Below are 20554 nucleotides of genomic sequence, written 5' to 3' on the forward strand. Positions count from 1 at the left end.
GAACAACACTTGGCAGAAGCAAGGGTGCAAAATGTATGCTGAGTGGTGGATTTCAAAGTCTACCACCAAGTGTGTGCCTCGGCAGCAGTACTGCTGATCGAGCTGATCGGGTCTCAAAAGGCAGAGCTGCTCGGCTGGGTCTGTGGCAGGTAGTGAGGGAGTCAACAAGAAGGAAAAACATACTGACCTCATCCTTTCCAATCTGCTGGCCAGAGATGCATCAGCCCATGATAGTATCGGCCAGAATGACCACGGCACTGTCTATATCGAGACAAAGTCCTGGCTTCACTTTGAGAGTATCCTCTAATGTGTATGGCACTACCACTGCGCCAAATAGGGACAGACTTCAAACAGATCTACCAACTCAGGACTGGGCATCCAACAGCAGCAGAATTGCATGCCAGCACAATCTGTAAACTCATGGTCCAGCATATCCCCCACCAACTGTTATCATTAAGTCGGGAATCAACCCTAGTTCAATGGACAGTGCAGTGGGGCATGCAGGAGCAGCACAGGCATATCTAAAATGAAGTGTCAATCTGGTAAAGCTACCAAACAGGACTATTTGCACGCTAAACAGTGAAAGCAGCAAATGATAGATAGAGCTAAGTGATCTCACAATCACCAGATCAGATCAAAACTCTGCAGTCCTGTCACATCCAGTTGTGAATGGTGATGGATAATTAAACAACTCACTGGAGGAGGATGATCCACAAATATCCCCATCCTCAATGATGGAGGAGCTCAACACATCAGTGAGAAAGATAAAGCTGAAGCACACACAGCAATTTTCAACCCAAAGTGCCGAGTCGATGATGCTCAGCATTACAGATGCCAGTAACAAAAACAAAGTTGCTGAAAAAGTTCAGCAGGTCTGGCAGCATCTGTGAAGGAGAAAACAGAGTTAACATTTCAGGTCCGGTGACCCTTCCTCAGAACACAGATGCTGCCAGACCTGCTGAGCTTTTCCAGCAACTTTATTTTTGTTCTTGAATTACAGCATCCACAGTTCTTTTGGTTTTTATTACAGATACCAGTCTTCACCAAATTTAATTCACTCCATGTGATATCAAGAAATGGTTGCAGACACCGGATACTGCAAAAGCTACGGGCGCTGACAACATTCTGGTAATAAAACTGAAGACTTGAGCTCCGGAGCTTGCTGTCCCCTAGCCAGGCCGTTTGAGACAGTAACAACATTTGCATTTACACGACGTGGAAAATTGCCCAGGTATGTCCTGTACACAAAAAGCAGGACAAATCCAACCTGCCCAATTACCACCCCACTTCTCGATCATCAGCAAAGTGAGGAAGGTGTCATCAACTGTGCTACAAAGCAGCACCTGCTCAGCAATAACCTGCTCAGTGGCGTCCAGTTTGGGTTCCGCCAGGGCCATTCAGCTACTGATCATTACAGCCTGCTTTCAAACATGGACAAAAGAGCGGAATTCCAGAGGTGAGGTCAGCGTGATAGCCTTGACATCAAGTCACTTTCAACCAACTGTGGTATGAAGGAGCCTTCACAAAACTGTAATCAATGTGTATCATGGGATACCTCTCCACTGGTTAGAGTCATACCAACACAGGAAGATGGTTGTGGTTGTTGCAGGCCAGTCTTCTCAGCTCCAGGACATCTCTGCAGGAGTTCCTCAGGGTAGTGTCCTTGGCCCAAACATCTTCAGCTGCTTCATTAATGACTATGATAATGTGAGAAGTGGAGATGTTCACCAATGATTGCACAACGTTAAATACCATCTGCAACTTCTCCAATATAGAAGCAGGCCATGTCTAAATGAGGCAAGATTTGGACATTATCCAGGGTTGGGCTGACAAGTGGCCAGTAACATACATGATAGATGAATATAAGATAATAAAATGTGAGGCTGGATGAACACAGCAGGCCCAGCAGCATCTCAGGAGCACAAAAGCTGACGTTTCGGGCCTAGACCCTTCATCTGATGAAGGGTCTAGGCCCGAAACGTCAGCGTTTGTGCTCCTGAGATGCTGCTGGGCCTGCTGTGTTCATCCAGCCTCACATTTTATTATCTTGGATTCTCCAGCATCTGCAGTTCCCATTATCACATGATAGATGAATGCCAGGCAATGATAATCTCCAACAACAGACAACCTAACCATGGCCCCTTGACATCCAATGGTGTTACCATCAATGAATCACCTACTATTAACATCCTTTTGGTTAGCATTGACCAGAAACTCAACTGGATTTATCACATAAACACAACGGATACAAGAGCAGGTCATAGGCTAAGAATACTGCAGCGAGTAACTCACCTCCTAACTCACCAAAGCCTGTCCACCATCAACAGGTACAGGTCAGGAGTGTGATGGAATACACCCCACTTGCCTGGATGACTGCAGCCCCAACAACACTCAAGAAGCTTGAAACAATCCAGGACAAAGCATGCCACTTGATTGGCACTGCATCCACCAGCATCCACTCCCTCCATCACTGACACTCAGTAGCAGCAGTGCGTACCATCTGCAACATGCACTGCAGAAATTCATCGAAGATCCTTGGACAGCACTTTCCAAATGAATGATCACTTCCATGTAGAAGAGCAAAGGCAGCAGATGCTTGGGAACACGACCGCCTGCAAGTTCCCCTCCAAGCCACTCATCGTCCTACCAACTTTGTTGTCATTTGGTCAAAATTCTGGAATTCCCTCCTTAAAGACATTGTGGGTCAACCTACAGCATGTCATAGAGTCATAGAATCATACAACACGGAAACAGACCCTTCGGTCCAAGTCATCTGCACCAACCAGACATCCCAATCTGACCATACCTCCTTTATTTCCATCAAAATCTTTTATATAAATGACATAAAGCAGTGGACACAGCACCAATTCCTGCTTCCCACACGTGGTCGCAGGCCTCCAGTCCAAAAAGCAACTTCCACCACTACTCTCTGTCTCCTACCTTCAAGCCAATTATATATCCAATTGGTTAGCTCCCCTAGATCCCATATGATCTAAACTTACTAACCAATCTACCATATGTAACCTTGTTGAATACTTTGCTGAAGTCCATGTACACAACATCTGCCTTCATCAATTCTCTTTGTTACCTCTTCAAAAAACTCAGTCAAGTGAGTGAAACACGATTTCCCATGCACAAAGCCATGTTGAATATCCCTCATCAGTCCTTGCCTTTCCAAATATATGTAAATCTTGTCCCTCAGAATCCTCTTCAATAACTTGCTGACCCACTGACATCAAGCTCACCAGTCTGTAGTTCTCTGGATATTCCTTATAACCTTTCTTAAATAATGGCACAACATTTGCCAACCTCCAGTCTTCAGGAATTTGCCCGCAGCTGTCAATGATGCAAATATCTCAGCAAGGGGTCCAGCAATCTCTTCCCTAGTTTCACACAAATTTCTGGGAAACACTTGATCAGGTCCCAGGGACTTATCAACCCTTAAATGTTTTAAGACCTCCAGCACCTTCTTTTCTGAAATACAAACTCTCGTCAAGACATCACTATTTATTTCTCCAAGTTTCCAAGTCTCTATCTTTCTCCACAGTCAATACTGAGGCAAAATATTCATTTAGTATCTCACCCATCTCCTGAGCTTCCACAGAGATGGTCACGTTGATCTTTAGGGGGCCCCATACTCTCCCTAGTTACTTTTTTGCCCTGAATGCAGATACAGAATTTCTTTGGATTCTCTTAATCTCTACTTGCCAAAGTTATCTCAAGTTCCCTTTTTGCCCTCCTGATTTCTCTCTTAAGTATACTTTTACTGCCCTGATACTCCTTTAGGGTATCACTCAATCCCAGCTCTCTCTGCCTGACATATGCCTCCTTCTTTTTCTTGAACATAGCCTCAATTTTTTGAGTGGACTGCAAAGGTTCAAGAAGGTAAATCACCAGTACCTTTGCAAGGACATTTAGGGATGGGCAACTAAGTACTGGCCAGCCAATGACTCCCACATCTCATGGGTGTATAAAAGAAACAGAAATAAGTAAAAGTCAGGGCTAATATAATAAAGTTATATCAGCAAGCAAAGCAGGGTGAACAAGTACAGTTACTATAAGGGAAGTAAGTTTTCTCACAGCAGTTCAGTGACATCCATGACCCTGGTATCAGGTAAGTAACATACCACCCTGGAATCTCTTTTGCAGCAGCAGGAAAGCCTGCCTGTTGCTTTCACAGTTTTATCCCCTTCCACTATCGCCCAGCCAATGTGCTTCCTCCTCTCTTGTGCAGCAGACCCAGAAAAAGGGAAGAAGACCTGCAAGCAAACTTTAGGGACTTAGGAAGTAGAATTAAAAAAAAGACCCAAAAAGTAATAATCTCTGGGTTACTTCCAGTGCCACCTACCAGTTACAATAGAAATAGGTCTTCAGTTCAGATGAATATGTGACTGGGGAGATGGTGCAGAAGACAGAGCTTTGGATTTCTGGGACATTGGTACTATTTTTGGGGGCACTGGGACCTAAATAAACCTCCCAATTACACTCAGACATGTGCTACTGAATACAGGAATAGGAAGATAGAATTAATGAATGTGTGGCTGGGGAGATGGTGCAGGAGGAAAGAATTTAGAAACTGAGAAACTGAGGCCACTTTTTGGGGAGGTGCAAGCTAGAAAGCTTGTACCTCAACAAGAACCGGACAATATTGCAAGGATTTAAACTAGCTTGACAGAGGGATGGCAACAGGACAATAAATGCAGAAAGGACAACTTGTGGATTGCTAGAATTGGAAGACATATATAAGCATGTTCAGAAGGCAGAGGAAGTAAAGCATAGAAAGTAAACATGTTAGGTGACACTGTTTGGTATATACTTCCAACATAATTAGTCTGGGAAATAATACAGCTCAGATTGACATGAAATACATGATATTACAATACATGATTGCACTTGAACTGGGTTAGGACGAGCATCCTTGCAGGGAGTTTTGCTAGTGCAATTGGGATGGGAGGTTTAAAATAACTTAGCATGTGTGTGGAATCCTGAGATAAGGTTCAGCAGTAGAAGAATGGCCAAAATTAGACGAGACAACAAGGGAATCAAGAAACCATAGACATTATAGACCAGACTCCAAGTGCAACTCCCTCCTGACTGTATTCCATTGTACCAGCAGCTGATCTGGGTCTACCCCGTCAATAGCACAGGTCATATCCAGGGATAGTGATGGTGGTCCCAGGGGCGTTGTAAAGTATGTTCTGTAAATATTACTAAGTCTGGCTGGGCCTTGATCAGTCTGTGAGATAGCTCTCCCAGTTTTGGCACTGGTCCCCAGATGTAAGTAAAGAGGACTTTGTAGGGTTGATCGGGAAGTTTCTGCCATTGTCTTTCTCGGTACTGAGGTTGATGTCAGGTGATCCACCTGGTTTCATTTCTTTCTTGACATTTCATAGTGATTGATACAACTGAGTGGCTTGCCAAGCCACTTCAGGGTCAGCTGAGAGTCAAACACATTGCTCTGTGTCTGGAATCACATGTAGGCCAGATCAGGAGAGCGTGGCAGATTTCCTTCTCTGAAGGACATTAGTTAGTCAGATGGGTTTTTCCTACAGTCGACAACAATATCATGGTCATCAGTAGATTCTTAACTCCAGATATTTTTATTGAATTCAAATTCTACCATCTGCCGCATTGAGGTTCAAACCCAGATCCCCAGAATGTTATCTGGGTCTCTGGATTAGCAGTCTATTAATAATACCACTAGGCCTTTGGCTCCCTGTTTCTAAATTAATCTCTTCTTCCAAAACAAATACTTTTTAAAATCACAAACAATCAACACAGCATTTGCCTGTGATGTCCCTGCATGATTTGTTTTCCCAGTCAGCAGACACCTGAAGCTGCAATTGTTAATCTGGAACTCCATTCTCTCTGCTCAGCTGAAGCTGAAAATATCACCTTACAAACCCTAAAACACAAAAAAAATTTGTATGAACGAAAGGAAGCAAAAAGCATCTCTTCACTTCTGCTCCAAAATCCCACAGTGCTCCAAATTCCCAGAAACTCACTCCCACTCAGACTGTCCCTCACTCAGGATGTAATCTCCCCTAGTTGCACATGCAAAGCTTACGGATCTTCGATACTTTCTTAAAAAATGTAAAGCATTGACTAAATATTCTTTGCCAATTTGAAATCAAAAGGCGGAATGAAATACTACTAATTCAACACCAACAAACTACAACTTCCTGCCAAAACAATATTCACTTCCACACTCAGGTAGAAAGAAGAATCTATGCCAATGTTAATAATGACCCAGCTTTTGTCAACAGGATGTTTGTACATGAGGTCCTGATAGAAATCTGCACTACTCCCACACCAAGATGAAGTCTTGCAGGTTCATGTAAATGTTTAATCCAACAATTCTACCAAGCATTGGCAGAAGCTATCCAATGGACAAAGTCCAGTTGAATGCATGCATTCAAACTTGACACTTCTGAATATAATTTTAATGTTCTATTAAGCTATCCAACATTTGAATCCAAACACAGCTGGCATTATTATTAGCTTTTGTGTATTGCTTGCCCAACCATGAATAATCTTCATTTCTTTTCCAGTTTGCATATTCATACATGCACGCACAAAATAAATCTGCAGACCTGTTTGCTGTCTGATGAGCCATTTAGCAAAGCTCACTTTCAATATTCCAAGAACAAGATGGAAAAAAATAGCTTTTGCCCTCTCCTGCAAAGTCGTTTATCAAACAGTAAAATTCACCTAACACAAGTAAACAGTGAGCAGCATTTCAATTAAGCTTTCAAGATAGAGACAACATTCAACATCAAAAAAGTCTTGTCATGGGCAGTATCTTTCCTCCATGTAATCAAATCAAGGAAGGGCTCAGCAGCAAGTGGCCAAGAATGCAATAATCTTACATTGACTTAAGTCATCAGTACAGCAGCTCCTTCGAATCAGCACTAGGAAAAAACTAGCAGTTGACAGCTCATTAATATTTTAAAGACTTTAGCTAATAAAAAAAATTAAGCTGCAATATTCTGCTGAAAGATAACTCAATCATATCACCATTGCAATTCATTATATGGCTTTTAATTCTTTTAAAATTATCTGAGTTCAGCTTTCCCTCTCCAAAAAGTTATTTGAGATCAGAGCCCATGTAAATAAAAGCTCATATGATTTATGAATATGTCACTGTTAACTGCTAGACAGGAGTAAGGCTGCAATGTTGAATGACTGAGTGGAAGTAGCACCAGTTTTACATGCAAATCATACACTGATTTTTCAAATGCATAAACATTGTTTTCCCTTTTTATTTTGTCTCTATTTATTTCATGATTTGTAATATGATCCATTTTAAAGGTGAAAGATCTTTTACCAATTCTTGTTTCATTTTTTAAGCTTAGATATATTCATATAGACTTGACCATTACATTCTTCAGTGGTAGAGAATTCTACAGGTTCACCACCCACTAAGTGAAGAAATTTCTCTTCACTTCAGTCCTTAATGAACTATCCTGAGACTAGGACCCCAGACAGGGTAAACATCATTCTGGTACCCAGTGTCTTCAGCTCTGTCAGAATCTTATGTTTTCAATGAGATTTGCACTCTTCTTCTATTCTTCTAAATGGCAGTAAATACAGAACTCGTCAATCCCCCCTCATAAGACAATCCGGCCATCCAGAAATCAGTCTAGTCAATGTTTGCTGCATTCTTTCCAATGGCAAGTAGATTGTTTCTTAGATAAGGAGTTAGAAATTTCACACAAAATACATGGTGTTATCTCACCAAGGCCGTGTACTGCCACAGTAAGATGCCTATACTTCTGTACTCAAATCCTCTTAAAATAAAGGCCAAGATACACGCATCTCATTGTTTTCTAACTCGCTGCAACAGTCTGCTCGCATTCAGTGATTTGTGTGTGAAGACATTCAGGCTCCTTTGCACATCAACATTTCCCAGTCCATCACCATTTGAATAATACTCCACTCTTCTGCTTTTCTCCGAAAATGAATAACTTCAAAATTATCCCATGTGTATTTTCCACTCATTTGCCTACTCATTCAATCTGTTTACATCAGTTCAAAACCTCTTTATATCCACCTCACCATTCATAATCCCACCTAGTTTTGTGTTATCAGCAAACTTGGCAAAATTGCATCTCATTCTCTCACTCATATTGGTGATAGATGTTGTGAATAGCGGAGCCCAAGCACTGATTCCTTACAATTCCCCACTGGTCACCATCTTCCACTCTGAAGAAGACCTGTTTATTGCTATTCTGTATTTTGACAAGAAAAATAGTTCATATTTTTTAAACTTCTGTTCCTTTTTTCTCTGTGTGCTTCCAAATGATGACATATTTTGCCCTGTAATACTGATTCAACGAAGCACTGAAAAAGCAGGGCCAGTGTTCAGGAGCATAGCAGTCTGATTGCCACTGATATTTTTGTGGGGAATGTAATGACACAATGGACGCTAACTCAAGAAATTGGTTTGGTTGGTAGTTAACAGTTTCCACAGAACAGTTGAGAGGTGTCGACAACTGACAGCACTACCCGATGACTAATGAGGGTAATACTCATTTTTAGCAAGTTTGGTGATAAGCAACATCTAAATCTGTTCAGCTTTCATCTCAATAGATCTGTCAAGATGAGCAATTGAAATGAGTAGCTTGACTCTGGTGTAAAAGGAAAGATTTCAGGAGTTTAGCCATGAGCCAAAGGTCTACTAAATATGTGGGTGTTACATTTGGAAATGACAAGTGACAGAGCATAAGCAAAGCAGGAGTCAGAGCACAGACAAAATCTACAGAGATCTGATGGTTTTTTTTGCTTCCTGAGTTTTGGAACATATCAATTTGGATTAAATAAAAACAGCTTAATTTTGGAGAAATTTGCTTTTTTCAAGTAAAGTGGAACACACTGTCAGAAACAAAATATTCTGGTTAGCAGATTGTCACCACCATTTGATATAACACACAATATACAGCAAATGAGGCAATGGACCAGTAGTATTATAGTTAGAATAATAATCCAGAGACCCAGATAATAATCTGGGGATCTGGGTTTAAGACACACCATGGCAGATGGTGGAATATGCATTCAATTAAAATCTGGAATTTAGAGTTTAGTGATGACCATGAAGCTGTTGTCAATTGTCAGGAAAATTCATCCGGTTCACTGATGTTCTTTAGTGAAGGAAATGGTCATCCTTACCTGGGATGGCTGATATTTGACTCCAGACCAACAGCAATGTCACTGACTTTCAACTGACCTCAAAGCAATTAGGGATGGGCAATGAATGCTGGCCTAGTGAGTGATGCGCACATCTTGTGAATGAATTTTTAAAAAGTCTTAAATTGTTTTATTGGATAATTGGATTACAAAATCCTTTTGAAGTGGTTCTCCTGACTCTGTTAGTCAATGTTGATGTTAATTGCTGACAGTTTAAAATCACAAACCTACTTTCGAAGAATTGCATATTGATTTCATTGATACTGGTTATATTTCACATCAAGATAATGGTAGTGGCAATGATATGGAACCCAGAAGTCAAGCAGCCCAGACTAATCATCTCGAAAATATGAACTAAAATTTCTACATGGTAGCTGAGAAATTAACATTTAAATTTAATTGCATTAATAAAACTGAAATTAAAAATTAGTCTCAATAATAGAGACAAAGAAAACTTTATTGGTTTGTACAGGAATTAGTTCACCAATGACCTTTAGAGAAGGTTGCCTGCTGTTATTACTTGGTCCAGCCTATATACCAATCTGGTTGCACTGAAATGACATGTTAAGTCATTGAGTTGTAGTTAGTTCACCACTACTTTCTCAAGGGAATTGATAGCAGTTGTTTAGATGCAATGCAGCTAAGGGAAGACAAACTCTGTAGCACGGTGGTTAAACAGCAACTATGATGACAGAATAGAGTTGGATGTGTGAAGGAGTGTCAGCTATGCCAGCAATGTGCAGTGAGCATTGTAGCTTTGTGGATATGTGCCATTATGTTGCTGGTTAGGGCAATGCCAGATTGCCAATGTTTGTCCAGGTACACAGCAGCCCTGTAAAGATGGGGTGACAGCAAAGGATGCTGGTCTTTCAGTGGATATCCACTGAGCAATGAGTTGTTGCAGGAATGGTGCATGGTAAGATGGGTCTAGACTCAGATGGGAGGTTAACGCAAGGGGTGGGAAAAGTCATTAATGAGGCAAACTTCTTCTGGTTTTATGATAAATCTCATGCAGCCTTGCAGTGAGAATCCCTCCAAAACATTTGATGCAACTCGTTCTTAGCCTAAAAAATGCAACATTTAATTCTATGCTGTTCATTGAAGGAGTGGAGTGGGAATGAATTGAGACATCAGCATGGAAAATCAGGGTTGATTTGTGAGGTGATTAACTCCAGTGCTAAAATTGATTGTAAATGTTGCACAAAAGAGCAGGCTTGATGGCCATTTATTCCTTATATTCTTAAAAACTAATAATGTAATTTTTGTGCTAGAATAAGCAACACCAAAATGATTTTAATACCAAACTCTATTTCTGGCCTTATTTAGCTATCTCGTTAAACCTAAGATTAAACATTTTGTAGTAATAATGGCAATCATTCTTTAAACCACAATTTGCTGCTTTGCTGTAGAGCAGCTTTAGTTACTTTAGCATCACAAATCAGTACAACAATATTTAGCTTTCTGTAAAAAAGCTTTTTACTAATTCTGCAGTGGCACATTTCAATTGATAAATAGGTCATTTTCATTTTTGCATAATTGAATTTGTAGAATGTCATTGGAAATAAAAAAGTGGAAGATCATTGAAATGAGGAGATTTTGTTGAATTTTGTGGTACGAGGAGTTCTGGGTGTCCACAGTAAAAGTTAGCATGCCTTTGCAGAAGGTAATTAGGAAGCCAAATGGATGTTTGTTGTAGGAGGGATGAAGTATACAAGAAGCAAAATTTGTCTATGACATTGGTGAGATCACACATGGTGCACTCCATACAGTTTCAGTCTCCTTACTTAAGGAAAAATAGACTCGCATTAAAAGCAATTCAGAAAAGGTTCACTAGGCTGATACATCAGCTGAAGTGAAGAAGGAGTCGTGATACATGTCTGTAATAAGAACTGTCCCAGTGAATTGAAGAGCTTTTTAAATTTTTTAAATTTAGTACCAGTGTACAGATCCTTATGAGCCAGTTAACTTAGATTACAAGTGTATGATTTAGAATTTCAACAATTTGATTCCTGCACCATTTGAGGACGACATGGGACCTGTTTCCATTTCCTTACTCTGACAGTGGAAGGTAATAACAAACTCCCACTGAAAAACAATTGCCAAGGAAATGTTTCAAGATCCAACAGTAGTAAACAGCCTTTGGGAAAAGAGCACATGTATGAAAATGGGAACGTGACTGTAGAAAACAGTCAAGGCCATAACACAAAAAGCTCTTTTTACCTAACAGTGTGGTACAAAGGATTGTCAAATAAATTAAATTGAGGCTGTACTTCGTTCCATTTCATGATATTTCCAATGGCATTTTAATTGCAGATTTCAGAAAGCTTTTCTTTGTGCAAATGTCAATAAGGTATGCTCTGGAAACTTGCTTTTTCCAATTTCATTCATGGAATGTAGGCATCACTAATTGGGTCAGCATTTGTGGTCCATTCCTCATTGGAGAAGATGGCAATGAGCAGCTGAAACACCTTAGTACTTGTACAGAACAAACTTATGTTTAAAGTTCTTATGGCACAGTGGTGGTGTCCTTCCCTCAGAGCCAGACAGAGGTGGGGTTAAGTCGCAGCTGCTCCAGAGGTGTGTAGTAACATCTCTGAACAGGTTGATTAAAAAAAGGCTTACCTCTATGTAACACCTCATCATCGTCTCCCAGAAATATTGCCCAGCATTTCATACAAAGGAATTTCTCTGAACCGTTCTTCCATGTGTATTAAATTATAACAATTATAACGACTGCAGATACAGTTATATAAACACAAGGAGGCAGGACCCCACAAAAAACAATGAAGTGAATAGCATTTGAACGCAAAATTTTAAAAATGCGTGTCTAAAGGTAAAACAGTACAACTGCTGGAAGTCTGAAACTGACACAGAGGATGCTAGAGAAACTCAACAGAAACTCTGGCAGCACCTGTGGAAAGAAAAGCAGAGTTAACATTTTGAACCTGCTGTGAGTCTTTGTCAAACCTGCTGAGTTTCTCCAGTATTCTCAGTTTTTAATAAAGAAATATTTGCATTTGTTCCCATATCCTCCCTACATTCCAAATTAATTTGTACAGCTAATGAATGACTTTAAAGTGTGGTCACTGGGGTAATTAGGAAATATAGCAGTCTATTTGTACACAACAAGGTTCCAGTATCTGGTAGAAGCCTATATATTGTTTCTATTTAAGTATTGTTGCAACGTTCTCTTGAACGTCTCAGTTGAACTTGCCACCAAAACATTTCTATGCAGTATATTCTATTGCATTCCAGACCCAAACAACTTGTTGTGCACACTCCATCAGCTCAGTGACATTCACCACAGGAGGTAATCTGTCTAGACTGGACTCAGGAACACAATCTGGTGAGCATATCACAGGCACATTTCCACAAATGGCCGAGGAAGAAACACCAGAGCTAGCTGACACTTGGAATAATCCTGCTGGGCTACTTTCACATCATCAGATGAATTCCAGTGTTGTAACTGTACTAAAAGAAGCTTAGCTGGTGGTATAGTTAGTTCTGGAGCATAAGTATCCAGTGCTACTGCCAGGATGTTACTGGGGTCCACAGCCTTTGCTATATCCAGTGCTTTCCGCCATTTCTTTACATTACATGCAGCAGATCAAATTTCCAAAGACTGACTTTTATTATGTTGGAGATTTCAGGAGGAGGCTGAGATACATCATCCATTTGGCATTTCTGACTGAAGATGTTTTTGTTCTAATATACTGGGTTCCTCTATCATTCAGGATAGGAATATTTCTAGACCTTTGATCTGATCTGTTGGTTGTGAAACCATTTATCTCTGGGCAAAGGAACCACTCAAGAGAACAGAGCCAAAAATGCCAATATTTCAAAGAAGAAAACAATGCTGTAATTTTTTTGATTAAAAATGCTTGCATGACAACACATTAAGAAATAAAGATAGTAGTTGTATTTTTTAAATATTAATCCAGCTGACTGTCTAATGTTAGTTTGTTGTTATGGTTACATTAGTAACAAACACATGTCTTATGAGGTAAGCCAGATGTTCTTAGCATTTTCAGTTACAAGAGCTTTCAGTTTCTCATCCTGCACTGTTTTATTTACACGGCAAATAACTTGATTTTAGCCTTCAAGTTGAAAAATAACCCGACGTTTGTAATGTAGTTTACATTTCAGAGGTCACCATCATTCTACTTGGTTACATGTTTGTAATTCTGGAACGGTTGCTCTTTTTTTTAAACTGACTTGGATCAGTTCACAGCCCTTTCCATATCGCTGCTCTTTGATTCCAAGCATGAGATTTGCTTATCGGCTTTTCAGCCTCGGTTATAGTCTGGTTCCCGGTTTGAGACTTACACATCTGGATTCACTCCTGGATCTTATGGTGACCTCCAAGTGAACCACCTTTTTTTTCTAACCGCAAACAATTCTGCACACCTCCTAGAAATTTTGTTTCCAATCTCAATCTGTCATTCTTCTAATACTTCAGCTTTCAAGTAGTTTCTGAAGTTCACTCTCTAACTACGCTTGCCTTTGCTCTTGGGATAACAGCTGGTGGATGCTGAATCGAAGCCTCTACCAATCCACATCAACTTGATCCCACCACTGAAACTTTGACTTTAACATTGCTCACTATTGTATTTCTCTGTTCTATTGGCTCCTTTTTTCACCATTTTCTGTCAGCGTGAATGTATTTTAGTAAGTGGTTCATAATCTGTTGTTAGGTGAGTTTTCTTTGTATCCATTTACATGTACCTGTTGGCTGCCACTCTGAACCTGAACCCATTTCTGTTAGCTTTTTTTTTGTCCTTTGTTTATTTGTATCTCTTAAACCACATTAGAATCCTCACCTCCATTACTGTAGAATCCCTACAGCACATAAAGAGGCCATTCAGTCCATCGGGTCTGCCATCAACCCTCTGAAGAGCATCCCACCCTGACCCAGCCCCCTAACCTATCCCTGTAACCCCACATTTACCATGCCTACCTCACCTGGCCTGCACATTCCTGGTCACTACAGACAATTTAGCATGGGCAATCTACCTAACCTGCACACCTTTGGACTGCGGAGGGAAACCAGAGCATCTGGAGGAATCATCTGTCCTTTCAACTCTATCCTCTTAAGTACTTTGCACTGACAAATCTCTAATCCAACGCTTCAGCACTCCTCAACCTCCCAATGCTCATGCAGTCATCCCTCACTTGTCTTCATCTTAGATAAGCCAACATCTCCATTCTATGACTTTCCTAGTGTCCTTTGAAGAGCTCACTCTTACTTGTTTGCTGCCTCCTCACAAAGTGAGCTGCTTTGTGTTGCGTAACCAAGTAAGGCTCATTGTGCAATGCTGTGTTCCTCTCTGACATATTTTTAACATGACCAAGCTTCTACCCCAATTGGACAACTAATTCTCTCTGTCCTCTACTGTAGGCACCAGTAGTACTCAGACAGCCTCTGTCTGGGAGAGACCAGAGCTCCAGCAATCAGCACTATCTCCACCTTTGAGGAAGAAGCTACCGATCCCTCAGATCAGAACATCTTTATCCTGCATCTTCCACTGGTCAAAAACACTTTGCTTTGTGGGTTTTCTTTCCAGATTAGATTTGAAACTACATTCTGGTAAGCACATCATTAACACGTCCCATAGCTCATAATGAAAGAACTGTCCATGTTTCTGACATTGGGAGCACTGCCAAATACCAGGAACCTGTTCAGTCCTAAGCAGAAGTCCCAGTGAGGGTCAGCTATGCATAATTTTGCTCAAAAGCACAGACAGTAGCAGGATGAGCAGGCAGGTTTGTCAGACACATGCAGTAAACTGGACTGAAGGTTGGAGGAATCCACCAACATTATTAGTCCCATTGTGGCCACCTGAATGGTTGGTCATCTTCAACCAAACCTCACAAGGGTGGAAAAATAGCTAGTAACTCAATTTGATGAAAGAGAACAAGAAGCATACATAAAATACTGCTTTACCTGGAAGGTGTGTTTTGAGTCTTGGACTGTGAACAGGAACGGAGTAAAAGAGCAAGTCTTACATCTTCCACAATTGTATGGGAAAGTGCCATGGAAGGGGTATGGATTAGAAAGTACAAAGACAGAACGAGAAGTAGACTTGTACTTCTTTGAAGCTAGTCTACAGTATTCACTGCTCACATTGCCATGTCCTTTAAATTGGTAGGGCCAAACAAGGGCTGGGGCATCAAAATGACTCTGATCTTTCAGTTGTTTACCATTTCAACCACCACACTCTCATGTTAACATTTCTATCCTAAGCCTGCTTCAGAATTCCAACAAAGCTCAATGCTAACCTTCGGACTCAACAATAAGTTCAACAACCTCAGGTCACGCTCACTGTCCCCATTTGTTTACATCCTCTCTGCCATGTCCTACACTGGCCATATCTTGATTGTATCTTTTTGGTTTTACTCTCAACAGAACTGACCAATTTTCTTCTTTTCACACTAAATAATTACACCAGTTTTACACCAAACTCATTAGCTCCTTTACAACCAGTATCCCTTTGTCTTTTGCTGCGGGCATTATCACCATCTGTTATACTCGCTCTTCCTCCTAATTAGTCATCAGGTAAAAAAATAGCCACCATTTTCCAGACTTTACCAACTCGAAAGAAGTCATATCAGAATCAAAATGTTAACTCTTTGTCTCTCTCCACAGAAGCTACCAGACCTGTTTCACCTCATCCCTACCTCCTTGACCTAACACATCCTGTCTATCTTCTTCCCCACCTATCCGCCCACCCTTTACACTGACCAATCCCCACCACCCTATACCTGCATCACCTTTCACTAGCCCACCTACCTTTCCCCAGACCCACCCCTCCTCCCTCTCAGTTCTGGTGAAGGGTCCCAACCCAAAACAGTGACTTTCCTGCTCCTCTGATGTTGCATGACCTGCCGTGTTCCTCCAGTTCCACACCGTGACAGTATTTGAGCTATATAATTTTGGCTGGTTTCTCAAGAGTGCCAGTTCATAAGATGCCAGTTAGAACAAAATTTTCTGTAATTGTTAACATGCAATATACTATATCTTGATAACTGCAATTACTCTTCATGTTAGATCAAGAAGTGATTTTCCTGTTCCACACGAGACCAAGCAACCCCTGTAGTATTCGACACTTGAAGAGAGCAGTGGCAACAACTTTTGTCATAAGCAGCAGCTCTGATGGCATGGTGCACTGGCATGTCCCATACAGCAACATCTGACCCATTAAAATTGAGATTTAATCAAAATTTAAAGTGGGCCAAAGAGCTAAATGAGAAATGTTATGTTATTTTCTCTGGAAACATCATAATGGAAGGCTGAGCCTTCCAATGAGTAGATACAGTCAAGGATGAGATATACAAAAATGATTATCAGGCGACAAGTTTGTGCAGTTTGTGGACAATAAATCAATGTGTGCATCACAAACCATTCATCATTATTTAATATTAGGATGGATTTTTTTTAATCAGTCTGCATTAGTTACATATAGCCGACCAATTTATCTTCAGGATACTGATAGACATTCTATATTCATTGTAGATTGAAGGAATATGGCAACAGAAAAGAATACTTTTTATTGTATCTTTTGCACGGTAGCAGACAAAATTACACAGGAACCAAAGTATTCATTCTGTCTGCTTCAGTATATGAACATAAATGACATCGTGCATTTAGACACAGAGCACAGAAAACAAAATATCCCAGATAACAAAGTGTGGGGCTAGATGAACACAGCAGGCCAAGCAGCACCTTAGGACCAGGAAAGCTGACGTTTCGGGCCTAGACCCTTCATCAGAAAAGGGGGAATGGGAAGAGGATTCTGAAATAAACAGGGAGAGAGGGGGAGGCAGACTGATGATGGATAGAGGAGAAGATAGGTGCAGAGGAAAGTATGGGTGGGGAGGTAGGGAGGGGATAGGTCAATCTGGGGAGGACGGACAGGTCAAGGGGGCAGGATGAAGTTAGTAGGTAGGAAATGGGGGTGCAGCTTGAGGTGAGAGGAGGGGATAGGTGAGAGGAAGAACAGGTTAGGCAGACGGGGACGAGCTGGGCTGGTTTTGGGATGCAGTGGGGGGGGAGGGGAGATTTTGAAGCTGGTGAAATCCACATTTATACCATTGGGCTGCAGGGTTCCCAAGCGGAATATGAGTTGCTGTTCCTGCAACCTACGGGTAGCATCATTATGGCACTGCAGGAGGCCCAGGATGGACATGTCGTCTAAGGAATGGGAGGGGGATTTGAGATGGTTCGCGACTGGGACGTGCAGTTGTTTGTTGCGAACCGAGTGTAGGTGTTCTGCATAGTGGTCCCCTAGCCTCCGCTTGGTTTCCCCAATGTAGAGGGAGCCACACCGGGTACAGCGGATGCAGCATACCACATTGGCGGATGTGCAGGTGAACATCTGCTTGATGTGGAAAGTCATCTTTGGGCCTGGGATGGGGGTAAGGGAGGAAGTGTGGGGGCAGGTGTAGCACTTTCTGTGGTTGCAGGGGAAGGTGCCGGATCTGGTGGGATTGGAGGGGAGTGTGGAGCGGACAGGGGAGTCACGGAGAGAGTGGTCTCTCCGGAAGGCAGAAAAATGTCTTTAGTGGTGGGGTCGGATTGTAGATGGTGGAAGTGTAGGAGGATAATGCATTGTATCCGGAGATTCCTACACCTAAACAAAATGTCCCAAATTTCTTTCCAAAAAGATACGGGAACAGGAAACAAATAGTGAACCAAAGAAGTGGTGATGAATAGATAAAGCAAAAAAGTAATTCTTTCAAAAAGACCCTCAAGGAGAGGCAGAAAGATATTGGGTGATGTAAACAGAGCATGGAGCCTGGATGAACATGAGATTTTTTATTTTGAGTTCAGTTTCAAGATTGCACTGTGGCCTTTATTTATTTCCTCAATTTTTTTAATAGGATATGGATATCACTGACAAGGGCAACATTTATTGCACACGAACAAATTGGGTCTGTAAGTTATTTCAGAAGAAAATTAAGAGTCAGCCACATGATAATGGGTCGAGAGTCACTTGTAGGCTAGGCCAGTTAAGGACAGCAGATTTCCTTCCTTAAAGGACATCAATGAACTAAATGGGTTTTTATGAAAGCAACAAGGGATACATGGTCAACATTAGACCCTGCATTTTAATTCCAGATGTTGCTGAATCGTTACATTATCACATGCCATTGTGAGATTCAAACCCACAGCCACAGAACACATTTGTCTGGAATACTAGTCCAGTGACATTACCACTGTGGCCCGAAGCTCCCTTTAATTGTGTGATCTCTTCATGTTGCAACCTCCCCTTTTACTTTTCTGTCAATTGGGACAATTGCTGCAATTTTGCCATATTGCCCGTTTTCCGAGAAGGGAATCATCACTCAATCCATCTGCCCTGCTCTTTATTACTTCCCACTCTTTGAGCATATTCTGCTAGCCCACATACCTCACTGCTCGGATACCATCCGGAACCTTCAACTGACGTTTAAAATTTGCAAGCAGCTTTTCCAGTGTGTCCCACAATCGTCACATTCCTTGATTCACAAATAGACGTTTTATCAATCAACCTGCTTGTGATAAGACACACCTCCAAGGCAGGCGGAACTTGAACCCGGATCCTCTGGCCCTGAGTCTGTGTCACAACAGCCAACCTGCCCTTAAAAGATAAGTTGAGTAAATATTCAAGTTGGGCAATGGCCTTTGATTGTGATAGCTCTGGCATGCAAATCACAATCATTGTCATTTTCACTGCTCAGCACTTGATCTCCTGTATTCTGTTCCTCACCACCTTCAGCATAAAACATGTGAGCAGTTCAGATACTGCTGCCTCATTTACTTCCATCAATTATTCACAGTCCAAGATTTTGCGATCAATCATGACGAATTAACCTGAAAAGTTTGATTGCCATGTATGATAAGTTATGTGTTACCAATGCAACCTGTCACTTTACCCGGCCTTTTCTTTATCGATAACCCTCTCTTTTGTGACATACCAAATTTCCTAAGTTAAATTCTGCTTCAAATAGTGTTCTATGATATCTCAGAGACTTTGAAAATTTCTCCTTGATAGAAGGCAGTCTTTCCCTGCATTAGCTATGAGGTGCGCAGGAAAAGGCTGAATTAATTGTAGTATCTTCTAGAGCAGGAGGATTATCTTGAAGTACCGAAGGGAATTTGGGAACTCTGCCAGTGACTAACTGCAAGGAGCTATATTCTCCAAACATTTGGAACTCACCATTGTAAATTACAGTATGATTGATCATCTAAGATTTCATGCAGCACTTTATTGATCAATGTACCTTTGCTCTCACACGGTCCTTTGCTGAAGGAATTTTTAACTGTAGTGTTCATGGACACAAAGTATTTATTTCCCTATATCAGTGAACTTGCTGCAGCAAATCGCCTTCTATTATCAGTCCAGAACTTCACTTGTGCCCCAAATTCAATACCTATCTTCAACTGCCATGAGGCTACAGTAAACCTTTAATCTTTACTAAATATTTTTGTAGATGGAGTAAATCACATAAATGCAAAATGTAGATTGAAAATATTTATCTGACACTTCAGATGCTTGGGAATTACCTTGTTTAGTTGCACACCAATGAATGGCTTACAATAGGATATGATGACATCATTTGATATATTTTATAGATTGTACATCTCTCACTCCTCTGTTCTATTAGCCATGTGAACTCTTTATCGTATATAGCTGCACGTTTCAGCAAGACTTTTATTTTTTCACAAGTCAAGTGAGCAAATTGCCCATGTAACTTGAGGGCAATTTGTGTCTCTTAGGTTCTTCTCCCTGTTGCCAGTTAACACTTGCCTAACATTCTGGCCAGAAACATCAGGAATTTTTTTATAACTGTACAATGATGCCCTGGCTGGGTAAACTGTACTTGCTCCAGCTTTCCAGACATAGTCACCTTATTGTCATGTTGGTGCTTCCTTCGGATCCAGGAAATCATATAAGCTAATAGATAAATGGTAAATCTTATCAGGAACACTTTATTAACAATGCTCACAGTTCCACAGCCGCTTTTAGATTGGACCCAAGCTCTGTCCCTCTGCATGACCAAGCTCCGCTCCTCTTGCGGGGCAGCATACTCAACTATATAAATAATACCCTTTATTTAGAAAAAAGCTCCCATTAATAAATGTATATACTTCAATTATAAAGATTAAACAGGCATTGTAGCCAACATAGTCAGGAATATTGACACTTGCACGGCAGCCATGCAAGAATGACTACACCCCACTTATACCAGACGTTTTGTCGATAGACCACAGCGACATGATTAGTCTCACAGAGGGATGGCGGCTCCTAAACGATTGTCTTCTCATCTCGGACACCTATGCTAATATAGCCTCAGGGTTGCAAAAACTCCTGTTGTTCCACAGATA

General features: G+C 41.1%; 1 protein-coding gene across 1 annotated transcript in view; it reads right to left on the bottom strand.

Annotated features, from left to right (window-relative positions):
• Nucleotides 1-18710, bottom strand: part of poc1bl (POC1 centriolar protein homolog B (Chlamydomonas), like) — a 104980-nt gene extending 86270 nt beyond the window's left edge. Inside the window, exon 1 of the mRNA XM_059655245.1 lies at nt 18597-18710. The gene's annotated coding sequence lies outside the window, so the exon portion shown is untranslated. The remainder of the gene's footprint in view (nt 1-18596) is intronic.
• Nucleotides 18711-20554: the final 1844 nt, after the last annotated feature.

The sequence above is a fragment of the Stegostoma tigrinum genome, chromosome 2 (assembly GCF_030684315.1).
Source record: "Stegostoma tigrinum isolate sSteTig4 chromosome 2, sSteTig4.hap1, whole genome shotgun sequence".
Taxonomy (NCBI): Eukaryota; Metazoa; Chordata; class Chondrichthyes; order Orectolobiformes; family Stegostomatidae; genus Stegostoma; species Stegostoma tigrinum.